The sequence below is a fragment of the Protopterus annectens genome, chromosome 8.part0, assembly GCF_019279795.1.
Source record: "Protopterus annectens isolate FY-2018-M chromosome 8.part0, PAN1.0, whole genome shotgun sequence".
NCBI lineage: Eukaryota > Metazoa > Chordata > Ceratodontiformes > Protopteridae > Protopterus > Protopterus annectens.
The window spans coordinates 1,152,029,547-1,152,045,860 of record NC_056741.1 but is presented as its reverse complement, the minus strand read 5'-3'; the positions used below and the strand labels follow the sequence as shown (position 1 = coordinate 1,152,045,860).

The 16,314-nt window shown below is 42.3% G+C and overlaps 1 protein-coding gene across 1 annotated transcript in view; it reads left to right on the top strand.

Annotated features, from left to right (window-relative positions):
* Positions 1 to 16,314, top strand: part of LOC122808416 (survival motor neuron protein-like) — a 797,372-nt gene that overhangs the window by 490,794 nt on the left and 290,264 nt on the right. The gene's annotated exons all lie outside the window — the stretch shown is intronic.

Here is a 16,314-nt window from a genome sequence, read left to right as displayed (position 1 = left end):
CTCCCAGGGTGTACGAAAAGATAAAACATTGTAAGGGGACTTTTGTGTAAGGAAAGCTGCAGTCACCAAAATAAGTTCTCTCATATAAAACCTAAGAATCAATCTTCCATTAGCAAAAGGACTAGTATGAAACTGATGTAATTAAGTCCAGACTGGGGGAGGCACTTAAGACTGCGAACATACTTTCTTGATCTAGCAGTACCGATAGCCCTAGACAGTAAGATGTCCCTTCCATAGCTCTGTTGCAGTATTCCTTACATAAGGGATCTCCTGCTAAGGATAGCCCAATCTCAGGACAGTGTACCAAAGTCTTTAAAGTTTATAGGTATTGTACATCACACATATACTCCCTGCACAAGGTGTAGGGTATAATGGTGGCTTACAGATGCACGCATCTCAGAACTTTTTTGCCACCAGTATGAATGCCGTCATTGAACGTCAGTCTGAACATTCTTCTGTGCTTGGTTACAAGCTGTTTTCAGATAAATGCCCCTTTGGGTTTTGTAGAATAGCATATGTGTTGTACCTTTAAGAAGTATTTCTAAGACCTGAATGTACATATATATATATATATATATATATATATATATATGGTTCCCCTTGACTTGATCGACACGCCAAAACACCGACGCTCAGAAGACCGACTCCAGAAGACCGACGAGACAGATGATAGACAAGGTGAAATCCCGACAGCCGAAACACCGACATGGGCAACGTGTGAGCTCGACTCGGTAAGTGTGCGATAGTGAGGGATTTAGTGTTAGGGAGCGGATAGGTAAGTGTGAGATAGTGAGGGATTTAGGGTTAGGGTTTGGGAAAGGTGAGTGTGCGGTAGTGTCGGACTTAGGGTGCGGGTAAGGTAAGTGTGCGATAGTGACGGAGTTTAGGTTTAAGGGCGGGTTAAGTGGGTTAGGGTGCGGTTAGGGTAAGTGTGCGATAGTGATGGACTTTAGGGTTAGGGTTTGGGTTACAGTTAGTGCATGTATAGTTGTGTGTAATGTGTAGCTTACGTTTTGTGTGTCGGTGTTTTGGGTGTCGGTGTTATGGTGTTCGGTTTTGTGAGTTGTCGGTTTTGTGCGTTTTCAGTCTTTGGTGTCGGTGTTTTGGGTGTCTGCTTTGTGGCGTGTCGGTGTTGTGATAGGGATCCATATATATATATATATATATATATATATATATATATATATATATATATATATATATATATATATATATATATATATATATAGCAGGCATGTGCTAGCGTCATTGCCATTTTGTGAGTACAGCCAGAGTGTGAATGTCTATGCATGAGACAACTAGTTTGTATATAAGTTTGTATATAATTAAGCTGCTTAAACAGAACCCACAGTGTTCGTCTACTTCATCTTGACTAGACGAGTGACATGGTGTCAGAACCGGGATTCCAGAGACAGCTATTCAGAGCCACGACGTTCAGAGTTAATGGTGAAGGCAAACTAAGTGAACTAAATGCAAAAAAGGGCCAGAAACGAACTAAAGTTAATGAAAACTTGTGCGAATGATTTGTTGTATAAAAAAGATAAAACGGAACATTTCAAGGGCACAACACGTAATCTGAAGTAGTTGTCTTCATTTGATCTTCAACCTGTCGGTTCACAGGTCCATATCGGATCCGACTCAGCTGCATATCCAGCATCTGATCCAAGCTCAAAGCTCCTACCCTGAGCAGGTTGGAACTGACATGCTCTCGAAGCTGTGGCCTCAGCGTCAGATCCGATGGGTTGGTGTCTGCTCCGAGTGTGTTGGAGCCATACCTCCCAACCGCACCGAATTACTCTGTTTTTACTGAGTTTTGGGGTCGAAATAATGGGGTGCCACGATTCCCAAGTGGCACCCCTTCATTTCCAGTTTTATCCTGTTTGTCTTTATTTTTTTCACTTTTTGAGCTAACGTCATCACGTGCGCAATGACATCAGCTCCGTCAGGGCTGTCATCCTCTCGTAATTGAGCTTCATTTCCTGCTGGGCGCTCAAGGGCTGGCTGTTCAAATGATCTTGGTTATCTACTGTTCGGCTGCAAGCTGTTCAAATGCTCTCGGTTATAAAGGTTATCTTCTGTTCGGCTGCGAATGATCTGGGAACTGGGAATGCACTTTGCGAACGAGCAGGAAGTCCTCAAGACATAGGAAACTTTTATTTATTCTGGAACATTTTGTGCTAATGGACTTTATGTAATGCAAACTATTATACTATACTTTTTTATTATCTGGCAATCAAAGTTCCTTTCTGCTGACTAGTTCTCCAAATCCTTATGGTTCTAGTAGTGAAAGATGAAATCCTTTACCAAGTCCATGATAAAAAGTTTTTCTTTACAGCACATTCCTTGTACTTGTGCTTTCACATGATCTTGGTTATCTACTGTTCAGCTGCAAGCTGCTCAAATGCTCTCGGTTATAACGGTCGGTTATCTTCTGTTTGGCAGCGAATGATCTGGGAACCAGGAATGCACTTTGCGAACGAGTGGGAAGTCCTCAAGACATAGGAAACTTTTATTTATTCTGAAACATTTTGTTCTAATGGGTTTTATGTAATTAGTGTCAGCAGTATTTTGTGATCTTAAAAAGTACATCTTTACAGATCCTCTTGAGACATTCAGTAGTTTAATAAGATGAAATGCCGTTGAAATCGGTACTAGGTAGACCATATAAGTCCGTTTGTTTGTTTTACTTTTTGCAGAACTTGCAGAACACTTTTATTCCTCAGTAGTTTATTTTTTTGAAACACATATTTTTGTAAAGCATATGTTTGGAGGGATAATTCCATATGGTTAGTTTTCTGTTTTGTAGTGATATAGTATACAGCAATTCATTACAGAAAAAAAGCTTCACTCATCATAGGTTGCACATTTTAATGACAAGAAAATGTCATGCCAGCCACAAGACATTTAGGGGACCATTCTCTTTTCTTGATTGAAAGTTCTAATTAAGTGAATCGGGGAAAATTAACTGAAATTAGCTGCCAGAAAATCACATGTAAATGAGTTATGAGCTAGTCTGGCAGTAAACATTTAAATAATATAAATTGCAGTTTAAGTGTATGGTTTAATGTTTGTCATGCATTAAACTGATATGAAACTGTGATGACATTCGGGCAGCTTGCTCGCATTTGAACATATTCAAGGCCTTTTGTGTGGAATGCAGTGCACTACAAAAATTAAGTCAATTGCTGTTTTATATGTCAGAATGAATTTTGTTTTACCCAGCCTGTCATGTAATGAAACAAAATCATAATTAGTTTTTCTCTTAAACTTCTGGGTCTCACACACGCACACACACACACACACACACACACACGCACACACACACACACACACACACACACACACACACACACACACACAAAAGGAAGCATCTCCATGTTTGGATGATTACATAAGTAAGGTGGCAAAATGTAATCTGTTTTATGTACAGCTCACTTTGGAAATATGTAAAACGTTAAGACATATGACTGAAGTAAATAATGCTTAAGCATTTATCCAGATAATTATTTTGGCATTCTTGTTACTGGAGAGGTTAGTGATACTCGGGACTCATCTTCCTCCAGGGGCAGAGGGGAATATGATAGACGTCTCCCTAGAGGAGAAGAGGTCTGAGAAATTATGGGTCTCGAGAACCTTTCTCGGACAGACCCACGCAGCAACCCTGAAATGTTGCCTGACTGCTCGTCTCTGGAGACAGTCGGGGGCCGGTTGTCGCTACACCTAACGGAGCAGGAGTCCATCACAATACATCATTGGATGTTGCAGATTGTATCCAGAGGCTATTCAGTCTTATTCCCAGAGCCACCTCTACCACCGAAACACCTCCCAGACATTCCACCCGTGCACAGGGAGGATGCAGCACTGGAAATAGCAAAGCTGCTAAGAAAGCAAGTCATCCAACCCATCCCCCTCAACCACTCCGAATCAGGCATTTATTCCAAGTTCTTTTTGGTGCCAAAGAAAACGGGGGACCTAGGACCCATTTTGGAACTATCCACCTTGAACCTGTCAGTGGCCAGAACGAAATTCCAGATGGTCACACTTCAGTCTATTCTGCCCTTTCTGCAGGAGAGCAACTGGATTTGCTCGATCCACCTCCAGGATGTGTACTATCCTATCAAGATGGACAGGTGCTCTTGGAGGTTTCTCCGCTTCTGGCTAGGAGCCAGTCATTATCAGTTCAGAGCACTTTCCTTTTGAACTCACCACAGCCCCCATGGTGTTCACCAAAGTGATGTCAGTAGTACCGACTCACCTGAGACTCCAGGGCATTCAGGTTTTCCCCTACCTGGAAGATTGGCTCCTTGCTGCCCCTTCCAGGCATCAACTTTGTCAAGCGAGGGATTCCTTTCTTCTACTAGCCCAGAGGTTAAGCATCACCATCAATCTCAGCAAATCATCTCTGGCCCCAGTTCATACCTTAGACTTCATTGTGGCTCGGTTAGACACAATTCAGATAAAAGTTTGCCTTACTTCAGACAGGATACGCAGTCTGAAGCTACATGTTCTTTACGTTCTTCAAACTCGCTCTCCGACAGCAGAAGTAGTACTACAGGTGTTGGGGTCCATAGTGGCCATAATCAATTTTTTACCCTTGGTGCGTCTTCATATGCGGATCCTTCAGTGGACCCTTTTTGTTCAGTGGTCCCTGTTAGATCAACCGTTGTCTCATCCTCTTCGAATCTCTCGAGTGTGCAGGGACTCTCTTCGGTGATGGATTCATTTCCCTGACCTGGTCTGGGGACATCGTTTTCTCCCACCATTCCCCAAGGCTACGGTGACTACAGACGCCTCCCAGCTGGGGGGGGGGGTGTTGCTCTGGAAGGACAGTTCAAGGCACGTGGTACAGCTACGACAGTAGTTTGCATATCAACATCCTGGAGAGGAGGGTGGTGCTTCTCACGTTGCAGGCTCTTCATGCCCATCTTCCCTCAGGAATGATTGCTATCCAGACAAGACAGTATGTTGGTGGTCTGGTACATCAACAAACGGGAGAACCAGATCTTACCCCCTTTGTCGCAAAGCCATGAAAGTGTGGGAATGGGCGATGTCGTTTTCTCATGGCAACGCACATTCCGGGACGGTACAACATTCTAGCGGACAGGCTCAACAGATCTATCCTGATGCCTTACGAGTGGTCTCTGAATCCTTCAGTAATAGTAGAACAGATCTTTCACAAGTGGAGTCAACCTTGCTGCGATCTATTCGCCTCTCCTTCCAATGCGAAATGCAGCGAGTTCTTCGCTCTGAATCCCCCTCAGGGAGAACCCCCTGGAGACACTCTGATTTATGCTTGGCCTCCCAGTCTTCTGTATGCTTATCCTTCTCTACCATTGATACCAAAATTTCTTCAGAAAGCTTGCAGGCTGGGGAGCTTTGTTGATCCTCATTGCCCCATTCTGGCCTTGCCATTCTGGTTTCTCTCTCTGTGGTGTCATCTGGTGGCTCCACCATGGACATTGGATCCAGTTCCGGATCTCATTTCTCATCCCTCAGGTATTCCTCATCCAGACCTGGACAGTCTAAAGCTCACTGCTTGGTTGCTGCAGTTCCCATGATTATCAGGACTCCCGGTTTATCTTCTCCCATCAAAAGAATTCTGGTGGCAGCTCATAAGTCTTCCACCAGGAAGGTATACTACAGCAAGTGGAAACGTTTTTTCTCTATGGGCTTCGCAGTGTGCATTGGATCCCTTTGCTACACCAGTTTCTGCAGTGTTGGAATTCTTATCTGGGATTTTTCAACAAGGCACCAGTTTGTCCACAGTCAAAGTTCAACTGGCTGCAATTTCTAATTTTCACGTGGGGGGAAATATGACTACCTTGGCATCTTCAAAGCTTTGCAAGACTTTCCTTAAAGGTGCCTTTCTTCTGAGACCCCTGGTGAAGGATCCTACGCCACCATGGGATCTTACGTTAGTGCTTCAGGCCTTAGTTTTGCCCCCCCCCCCCCCCTTTGAACCTGCAGCTTTGGTGGATCTGCAAGTTCTGTCCTGGAAGACTGCATTCTTAGTTGCCATTACTTCTGCCAGGAGAGTGTCGGAACTTCAAGCCATTTTGGTCAGTGTCCCCTATATGATTTTTCATAAGGGCAGGGTGTCTTTGCGCACTAAACCATCTTTTCTTCCCAAAATAGCTTCTGAGGCCAACATTAATCAGGTGATCAATCTCCTGGTCATTTTTTCCAAATTTTCAAAATAAGGGAGAATATAAATTGCATTTATTGGATCTACACAGACAGTTACATTTCTGTTTATACAGGACAAAAGCATTTCGTAAGCCTGACCAGCTTTTCATTTCTTACTCCAAACCCTTTTTAGGGAAACCAGTCTCCAAAGTTACTATTGCCTGTTGGATTTCCCATTCTATCATTTGGTCATATTCTGTCAGGGGGATTTCCCTGCCAGGTCAGGTGAAAACACATTCTACCAGATCTATGGCCACTTCTGAGGCTTTTTGGTCCAGAGTTTCGTTGGATGATGTTTGTTCTGCAGCTACTTGGTCCTCATCTCATATCTTCATTTCACATTATAAGTTGGACATAGTATCCAGGAACAGGACATCCTTTGCCTCTGCCATGCTCCAGAATATCCTTCCATGAGGGCCTCCCAGGTGTCTAGTAGCTGGGTACTCTGTCCCACAGATTGAAGATCAAATGAAGACAACTACTTCAGATAAAGATGTTATGTACTCACCATAACGTTCTATCTGAGTAGTTGTTCTTCATTTGTCCTCAACCATCCCCCCTCCTTCCCACAGCCTTGTCTAAACTGTTTGTTGGCTATATAAGTATAGATGGTGGATACCTTCGGGGTGCTCTTTTGTCCTTCTCTTTGTTTTCGATCTGAAGGGAGGAAGGAGACAGGGGCATTATGGGTAAGGGGAGGAGCTTTGAACTCAGATCAGATGCTGGATATGCGTCCGAATCGGATCTGATACGGATCCGTGAACCCACAGGTTAAAGACAAATGAAGAACAACTACTCAGATGAAACATTATGGTTAAACGAGACGCATAAAAAAGTTTATTAATTAAACATAATGTTTGAAATTAAGATTTCTGATAAAACGAGCATCAGAAAAGCACATAAAGGGTTCAGAATTACCTCAGAATTGTAAAACCAGCATTTTATAAAGTAAAATTAGCATGTTTAGAGTTATAGTGAGCAGGAGAAAATATAATGGGCATGAAAAGAGATTAAATGAGCAAAACGAATATAACAACAGGCAGAAAGGGCACATTGAGTGTAAATGAAACAAGTGGACGGCATGTTTTTTGGCTAATTACTGTTTTCTCACATAAACTACCACTTTGCATTGATTGGAGCTCTGAGTAGTATAACTAGAGTTATTTGTAGTATCTCAAAGTGTGCAAAAGTTCTTACAGTGTGCTTTTATTAGTGTGCATTTATTCCGAAGAGTTTGTTGTGTGCTAAGTGCCACTATTTCGTAAAGTGCAGTCAAATACAGCCATTTAGAAAAGTTTCTTGTGCTGGGTGTGTCTGTTTGCAGAGTGTTTCTTACACTATACAGAGTTGTTTAGCAAAGTACTGCCGATTTGGGGAAATTTCAGTGTGCTGTGTACCGTTTATTTGCAAAGTGCAATTACTTCGAAATGTTTCTTACTCTGAGTTTCTTCTGCCGAGTTTATTCTCATAGTGCAGTTATTTGAAATGTTTCTTAAAATAAGTGACTTTTACAGTAAGGTGATTTCAAGAGTATTCCAGTGCCCAGGAAATGTATTTCACAAAGTTCTGTTATACAGAGGCTTGTTGTGCTATTGGGCATAGTTACAGGTACTAGCATAAATTTCAAGCATATGTATGTGTGTGCATGCATGTGTGTGTGTTCGTGCGCACTAGCAAAAGTCTTCACTTTGATTTAATATGGCAAAAGGTTTTTTAAACCGCTACCACTTGTATTTGATCAAAATATTGCAGAGAATTGGTGGCGTACGATACATTCATACAAGCAGCTTATTCTGATAAGGATGCACACTCCAGGGCATTCATTTTGCTAAATCTAGCAGGGTCAGAGGCCATAGAAAGACTGCGTTCATTTGTATATGCACCAGCAGTATATGAAGGTGAAGGGGAAAATTGTCATATTATTGTACAGGCTGAATCAAGGGAAGACTCAGTGAAGTGCATATGTAGAGAAATGTGCGACCTCCAGACCAATGTTACATTGTAGAGGCATTTGTTTTACACAAGAGATCAAAAGCAAGAAGAAACTTTTGCAGCTTATATTACTGACCTGAGCAGTAAAGGAAAAACATGTAAGTTTGGTGAATTGTGGGTGGTATTAATAATGCTGCTGTGAGAAAGATTTTGCTTTGTGACACTGATTTAACACTGAGCAAAGCTATTGAGATTTGTCAGATTCATGAAGTTACAGAAAGGCACACAAATATGCTTGCAAGTGATAAGAGCTTGGTTTTGGCAGGCTCCAGAAAATATGCAGACAGCATGCAACATGTGGCAGGTAGAAACAGGCCTAAACACGTGGCAGCTGTAGCCCCTGTAGGTGTGGCAAGGAAAACCCGCAGTCTTCCAGCAAGTTCTAAGACTAGTTCAGTTAAAGGAGCATTCTCAGTGCCGTACAAGGGTGAATCTGTAAAACTCAAATCAGCCTTTATTGTTAACGGTCGCATTTGGTGCCAGCCGTGAGTCTAAAAGAGAAAAGTGCTTAGCATTTGGTCAGTGGTGCCATAAATGTAAGAAATAAAAAAAATTTTTTAAATTTTGTAAATCAGGTAAGCCCCACACTGTTCTAAAGAAGGATCATTCGAAAAAGCAAATTGATCAAGTTGAACTGCAACAGTCTTGCTTTCTATGTAGATGGTGTGTGAGTGATTGGTGAAAAGATTGATGCAGTAGATTTACTGGCAAAGAATGAGGTGTTTTGTACTGTCCAGATCAATGGTAAATCTGTCGGGCTCAAAGTAAACACTGGTTCATTATGTCAGCAGACACGTTTGCTAAGGTGAGAGCTGGTGAACAACTAAATGTGACCAGTTGCGCGAAACTTGTTGCTTATGGAGGAGAAGAAATTCAGACTGAAGACTCAGTAGTGCTTTCACATTATGTGACCAAGAACTGTTATAACTTATTGTTCTGTGTAGTTCAAAAACCTGTGCAGTCATTATTGGATCTCAGAGACAGTTTGAGAATGAATCTTTCTTTTTCCAAACAAGTTCATCAAATAAGCACATGTCAAAGTTCCAGCTTCACTAATACTATTTTTTCAAAGTATGCTGATGTTTTCGATGACAAGTTGGGCAAACTTCCAGTTGTGTATTCTGTGTAATTAGACTCAGAGATCAGTGCAGTGGTCAGACCTGCAAGAAAAGTTCTGATAGCTATGCAGCATAAAGTCAAAGCTCAGTTGGACAAAATGGTGCAGCAAGGTGTAATTTGTCCAGTTACAGAACCTACCGATTGGGTGTTGTCTTTGGTAGCAGCTTACAAAAAAGGCTCAGACGAAATCAGAATATGCATTGACCTAACAGATTTGAACAAACCACTGAAAAGACCTCGTCATCCCATACGTACATTCGAAGAAGTCGCAGCTCTAATGCCAAATGCCACAGTTTTTTCTGTCTTAGATCCAAAAAGTTCATTTTGGCACGTGATGCTCGATCGCAAGTCTTCATTACTGACTACATTCAGTACCCCATTTGGAAGATACAGATTTCTTAGGGTGCCATTTGGAATAAATTCTGTGAGTGAAGTCTTTTAGCGTGCAATGGAACAAATTTTTTCAGGTTATCCTTGTGCCATAATAGTACATGATTTATTAGTCAGAAGCAATTGTGAAGCAGAGCATGACAGAAATCTTGAGCGTTCTAAACAGAGCACGTGAACTGAACTTAAAGCTTAACCCTCTAATGTGCAAATTCAGACTAGCAGATGTTACATATGTAGGTCATTTATTTACTAGCATTGGCTTGAGACCAGACCCATCCAAGCAAGCAGCCATTCTTGAGATGTCAGCACCAGATAAAGTGCAAGCTCTACAACGTTTTCTTGGTATGGTCAACTATTTAGGCAAGTTTATACCAGACTTTAATGAGTTGACAGCCCCTTTGAGAGAGCTAACAAGTAAGAATGTTACATGGTCATAGTTAGAACACCACCAGAAAGCATTTGAAGACCGTAAGCAGAAAATTGCTACTCCACCTACATTAAGATACTATGATGTCAGCAAACCAGTAACTCTTTCCTGCAGTGCTTCAAAATTTGGTCTTGGTGCAGTTATTCTTCAAGAGGGTAGGCCAGTAGCCTCTACATCTAGAACACTTACCCAAATTGAAATGCAGTATGCTCATATTGAGAAAGAACTGTTGGCAATAGTATTTGCATGTTCCAAGTTTCATGATTATATCTGTGGTCAAGATATTCAGATTGAAACTGATCATCAACCTCTAGTTACTATTTTAAAGAAGTGTATGCATTCAGCTCCAGCAAGATTGCAAATAATGATGCTTAAATTGCAAAAGTACAACTTCAAAATGGTCTATACAAAAGGCAAACTTCTCTATCTGGCTGATACCTTATCCAGCTTGTCCAGAAAAACAATGGAACAGCTTGACGCAGAAAATTTTGACTTTATCATGAAATTGTGTAATTTTTCTCCCAGAAGACTTGATGAGCTGAGAAACCATACAAAGAATGATCCAATTTTGCAAAAGCTCAACCACTACATTTAATGCTGGATGGCCGTTGAAGAAATCTAATGTACCACCTGAAGTGCAACCCTACTTTCCTTACAGAGATGAGATGTTGATGGAAGATGGCATTATTTTCAAAGGTCCTAAAATTGTTGTTCCTGCTTCCGTACAACAAGAATACATCTAGATTTTGCATCGTGGTCACCCAGGTTCCTAAGCTACCAAAAGAAAGGTGAGAGGACTAGTATTTTGAACTTCTCTAGCAAAATACATTGATAGAGTACTTTCTTCTTATTCAGTATGCAATAGTACTAAACCGCATTTGCAGAAAGAACCACTTCAGCTAAGTCAAGCTCCTGATCTACCTTGGTCAGCAGTAGCCACTAACATATTCAAGTGGAACAATCAACATTACTTAGTACTGGTAGACTTTTATTCAAACTGGTTTGAGATCGATTTACTACCTAACCTAACATCCACTTCTGTCATTACCAAGCTGAAATGTCATTTCTCAGTCCATGGGAGTCCACAAAAGCTCATCTTTGACAGTGGTACCCAATTTACCAGTCAGTTGTTTCAGAAATTTGCAAGAGAATGGGGCTTTACTAGTAGTCTAGAATATCCACAGTCAAATGGACTAGCTAAACGTGCAGTACAGACTGCAAAGCAATTACTGGAGAAGACAAAGCCTGACAGTACCGATTTTTTTTTAATTTATTCAATTTCAGAAAAATACCCTGTGACAATATACTTGGCTCACCTGCTCAGAGACTTCTATCTAGGCAAACCAGAACTACATTGCCTATCAATTCCAGTTTATTGAAGCCTAAAGCTAAAAACAAAGCAATCAAAGCCCAATTATTTAGAAAGCGTTCTTTCCAGAAGTCTAGCTACTACAAATCGAGCAAATTTATTCGTCCATTGAAAGTAGTAGAGTGAGGATAGAAACTGTGAAAGGTTTTGACTGGGTTGGTCAAGTAACAAGTATATGTGAAGAGATGAGATCCTGTCTTGTGAAATCCAAGGGTGTGGAGGACAGGAGAAATCGCAGGCATCTACTTCCTGTATCAGAACCATTACCGCAGCAATGTTCTTAGAATATAGATTCTAAATCTGAGAGTGATTCAGACAGTGTTCCTTTTCCAGAATGTGTTTTGATTCCCACTACTGTTTTTGATGATGTTCATAACGTCCTTAAGGTTGAACATTCAGCAGAGACGATCCCGGTTGCTAAATCCAATTCCAATTTATATGTCACACAATTTGGTCGCATTTCCAGGCCCAGTGTGAGATACACAGCAACATGATGCAGATGTTCTTCGTGTTTCACTGTTGCAGTCATCACATTTGGGTTATCTGCTTGCAGTAGCCCTCAGTCGGCCTGATTAACTAAGTCTTGGGTCCTGCGTCAGTTGCTGTCCCTTCGTCCATGACGTCAGGTTGTCAGGGGTATAAAACATGCAGCCGATGCCATTACATCAGTCTTTCTTGCCATGCGGTGCCTGAAGCAGAAGCAGTTCGCAAGTGCCGGTCGGCCGACAGGCCGCTAGGGTCCATAGCTGCCGACGATTCTTCTCCTAAGCCAATCGCCAGTTCGCCAGTACTCAGTGAGGCGCTTTCGCAGCCCAGGATACCCGCTACTTCTGATTCGAAGGCCTCTACTGAGACCCATTCGGAGTCCGGTATGCCGTGAGATGCTTCAACTGTGGAACCTGCGGATGTCTCTACCTTGGATGGGTCTGGAGCCGCTGTGCAGGCACCGGCTTCTGAGGGTGTATTCAGGCCCTACAGACTTGCATATTAAATCGACGCCTCCTTCTTCTTTAAGGCCTAAAATTCGAACCATGCCTAGAAAACCGATGCCCAGGCCACATGCTCAGGCCTCTATGCCTAAAAAATAAATGATAAGAATGGCTTAAGATCTTATAACTTTAATCAGGGAAAGAAAACCACCCTCTTCTAAGAGGCCTAGGACTGAAATTGTTTATGAATCTTCTGACCAGGATTCTGATTCTTCGGATTATCTGAATTTACCCTTATCTACTTATGAGGATTCTGATGCAGAGGACTCTATTTTCTCTGCTTCCCCTCCAGAGGATTTTTTTTTGGTGAAACCTTGCACTCTCTAAAGGAGCATTTCCACTGGGAAAGCCAGGATTTTTCTGATTCGAAAAAGAGGCTTAGGGATTTCTTACTCTTGCCTCAGCATAGGCCTTTAGCTATACCTCCTGTTCTAGACATTGTTGATGATGCCATTTTGCAATCTAGTTTGCCCCCTGCTCCCAGAAAACCTGACAGATATTACAGGGTTCCTGATTCTCACAAGTTCCTTTTTAAAAATCCTATTGCAGATCCAGAGACTATTTCACAGGGACCCAAGGGCATTAAGGCCTCTACTGCCAAAAACCCTACCCCTTCTGATAGAGATTCCAGGGCGATGGATAGATGAGGTAAGAATGTTTACACTTCTGCAGCCTTGGCCATTAGGGTCTTAAAGTATCAACAACATATTATTGGATTGCTTAAACAGAAAATGATGTTGATTCCTGACTGTGCTGAAAATAAGGAATTACAGGATTTAATGCATTCTGCTGAACAGGTTGGAAAACATACTTTGCAATGTGGGTTTGATTCTTTAGAGGCCTCTTACATGGCTGCTGTCACTGGGCCTGTACTCAAAAGGCATGCCTGGCTTAAGGAGCAATCTTTGCCTGATCATGTTAAAGCTAAACTGTTGGATGCACCCTTAAATCAGGATCACCTGTTTGGCAACAAAGCTGAGGAAGTTCTTAAAAAGATGGAAGATAAAGCTAAATCTATGCAAACTGTTAAAGATTTCTTACAAGTTCAACCTGCAAGATTTAGTAGGCATTGGCCCTCTAAGAATTGGTCCTTTCCGGCTCCTTCCAGGCCTTCTCAATCCAAACCCAGACACAACAGAAATCCCACGTTTCAGTCCCAGGGTACGCACAAGACTAAGCAGTGGGGGGCTTCCGCTTCCAAATCTGGGAGTAGTAAGACTTCCCCCTGTGGAAACCTGTCTCAATGACTTGATTTTAAAACTTCCAAGCACTTCTCAACTGAATGCTCCTTTAGGGGGAAAGATTGGTCTGCAGGCCAAAAACTGGGGACTCATTACCCAGGACAAATGGGTTTTAAATATAGTGTCCCAAGGATACAGATTTCATTTCCACACATTACCGTCACAAATTTGGCCAGATCTACCCCCAAATCAGTGGGAAGAGGCTCAAAAGCAAATACTCTCTCTTTTAAACATAAAGACTATTCAGACTGTACCAGAAGAGGAAAAAGGACAAGGTTTCTACTCCAGACTTTTCCTGGTACCCAGAAAAGACAATTCATGGCGTCCTATTCTGGACCTGTCTACTCTAAACACCTATTTGGTGATTCCAAAATTCAAGATGCTGACTCTTCACCAGTTGCTTCCTATGCTAGGAAAATATGCCTGGATGGTAGCACTAGATTTAAAAGAAGCATACCTGCACATCCCAATCAGGGAATCTTGCAGAATATACGTACGCTTCAAAGCAGGCTACAATCATTACCAGTTCTCTGCCCTACCCTTTGGCTTATCTACTGCGCTCAGGGTATTCACAAAGTGCCTAGCCCCAGTCATCGCATTTTGCAGGCAAAGATATATTCAAATATACCCATACCTGGATGATTGTTTAATTCAGGCAGAAAGCCAGGATATACTTTTGAATCATCTGGCCTTTGTACAAAGGGTGCTAACTTGTCTGGGGTACACCATAAACAAAAAGAAATCACACCTGGTACCCTATCAACAAGTCATATTCCTGAGAGCAAGCTTGAATACAACTTCCCAGATGGCTTTCCTCACGCCAGAGAAACAAATTAATTTGACAACCTACTTCAAACAATTGGCCACAAAAAGCTTACTATATGCAAGGCAAATACTACAAGCCTTGGGGTTCATGGCCTCCTGCATTCTTCTGATTCCATATGCAAGACTGCATATGAGGAAACTACAATGGTATCTAAAAAGCCTATGGTGTCAACATTCTCAGAATCTAGAAGCAATGATTCCTATCATACCTTGCCTATGCCTAGAGTTTCTTTGGTGGGCAGAGGCCTGCCACCAAAATAAGGGACCTACCATTCACACCACTCCCTGCTGCCCAAACCATAACAACAGACACATCAGATTATGCATGGGGGCTCACCTGGCAGGGAAGTGCATTCAGGGCAAATGGAACCCAAGTCAAATGCACTTGCATATCAATCAGAAAGAAATATTAGCTGTACAGCATGCTCTGACAGCCTTCAAGGACCACATTCTTCCAGGACAATTAATGGTAATGACGGACAACACCACTGTTATGTGTACATAAACAAGCAGGGGGGGTACACATTCTTAATTCCTATGCAGACTAGCCATGGCATTGTGGAACACAGCCCTGAGCTACCAAGTGCATCTACAAGCTCAATTCCTGCCAGGAAAACTAAATACACTGGCAGACGAACTAAGCAGAAACCTCATGGACCCACACGAGTGGAAGCTGGAACCAAGGGTTTTCAACATGTTGACAAGCAAATGGGAGAGCCCAGATATAGACCTGTTTGCCTTCCCCCACAACTATCAATTGGACAAATTTTGCACAAGGACTCCCCACAAAAAACCTTGGAAAGTGGATGCTTTTTCCTTCAGCTGGAAAAACCTATCAGTTTATGCCTTTCCTCCTCTGCCTCTGCTCTCCAAAGTACAACTAAAGATCAAACCAGACAAACCAAGGACGATTTTGATTGCACCAGACTGGCCACGCCAACACTGGTAACCCCTTTTGCACAGTGTGTCACTGTTGGCCCCATGGCACCTGCCTCAGATTCCTACCCTATTGTCTCAGCAGGAGAACCAGATTCTGCACCCTCAGTTTCATACACTGAACCTAGCACCCCGGCTAATTACATAATCTCACCTTTACCATCCCTCAGTAAACCAGTGCTGGATATCATTTTAGAGGCAAGGAGGCCTAGTACTAGAAAATCTTATGCTGAAAAATGGAAAAGATTCTGTGCCTGGAACCAATCTCAAGGGATGAGCACAGCAGTGCCCAGTTTACCTCAGATTTTACAATACTTAACTGATATGCTTCACAAGGGCCTGTCTTTCTCCTTCATCAAAATTCATGCCTCAGCCATTTCAGCTCATTATAACACAGAACCTCCCCTCTTCTTTCATCCACTGCTTAAGCCGTTCCTCAGAGGAGCCAGAAATCTACGACCACCCAGGAGAGCCCCAACTCCAGCCTGGGACCTTAACTTTGTATTGGAAAAGCTCACCCTTTCTCCTTTTGAGCCAGCTGCCACTGCGGATTTATAATTCCTCTCTTGGAAAACAGCTTTCCTTTTAGCAATCACTTCAGCAAGAAGTGTATCTGGACAGGGTGTACATCAGGACCAATCCCTCCTTCATGCCCAAGGTGGTATCCATTGTGGCCCTTAATCAGTCCATTTATTTGCCAACCTTCTTTCCTAACCCACAGAACAAAGGGAAATGGATACTGCACTCCTTAGACGTGCAAAGACAACTTAGATTCTACTAGGACAGGACTAAACCTCAAAGGAAATCTGACCAACTGGTGGTGGCATTTGCAGGGACAGA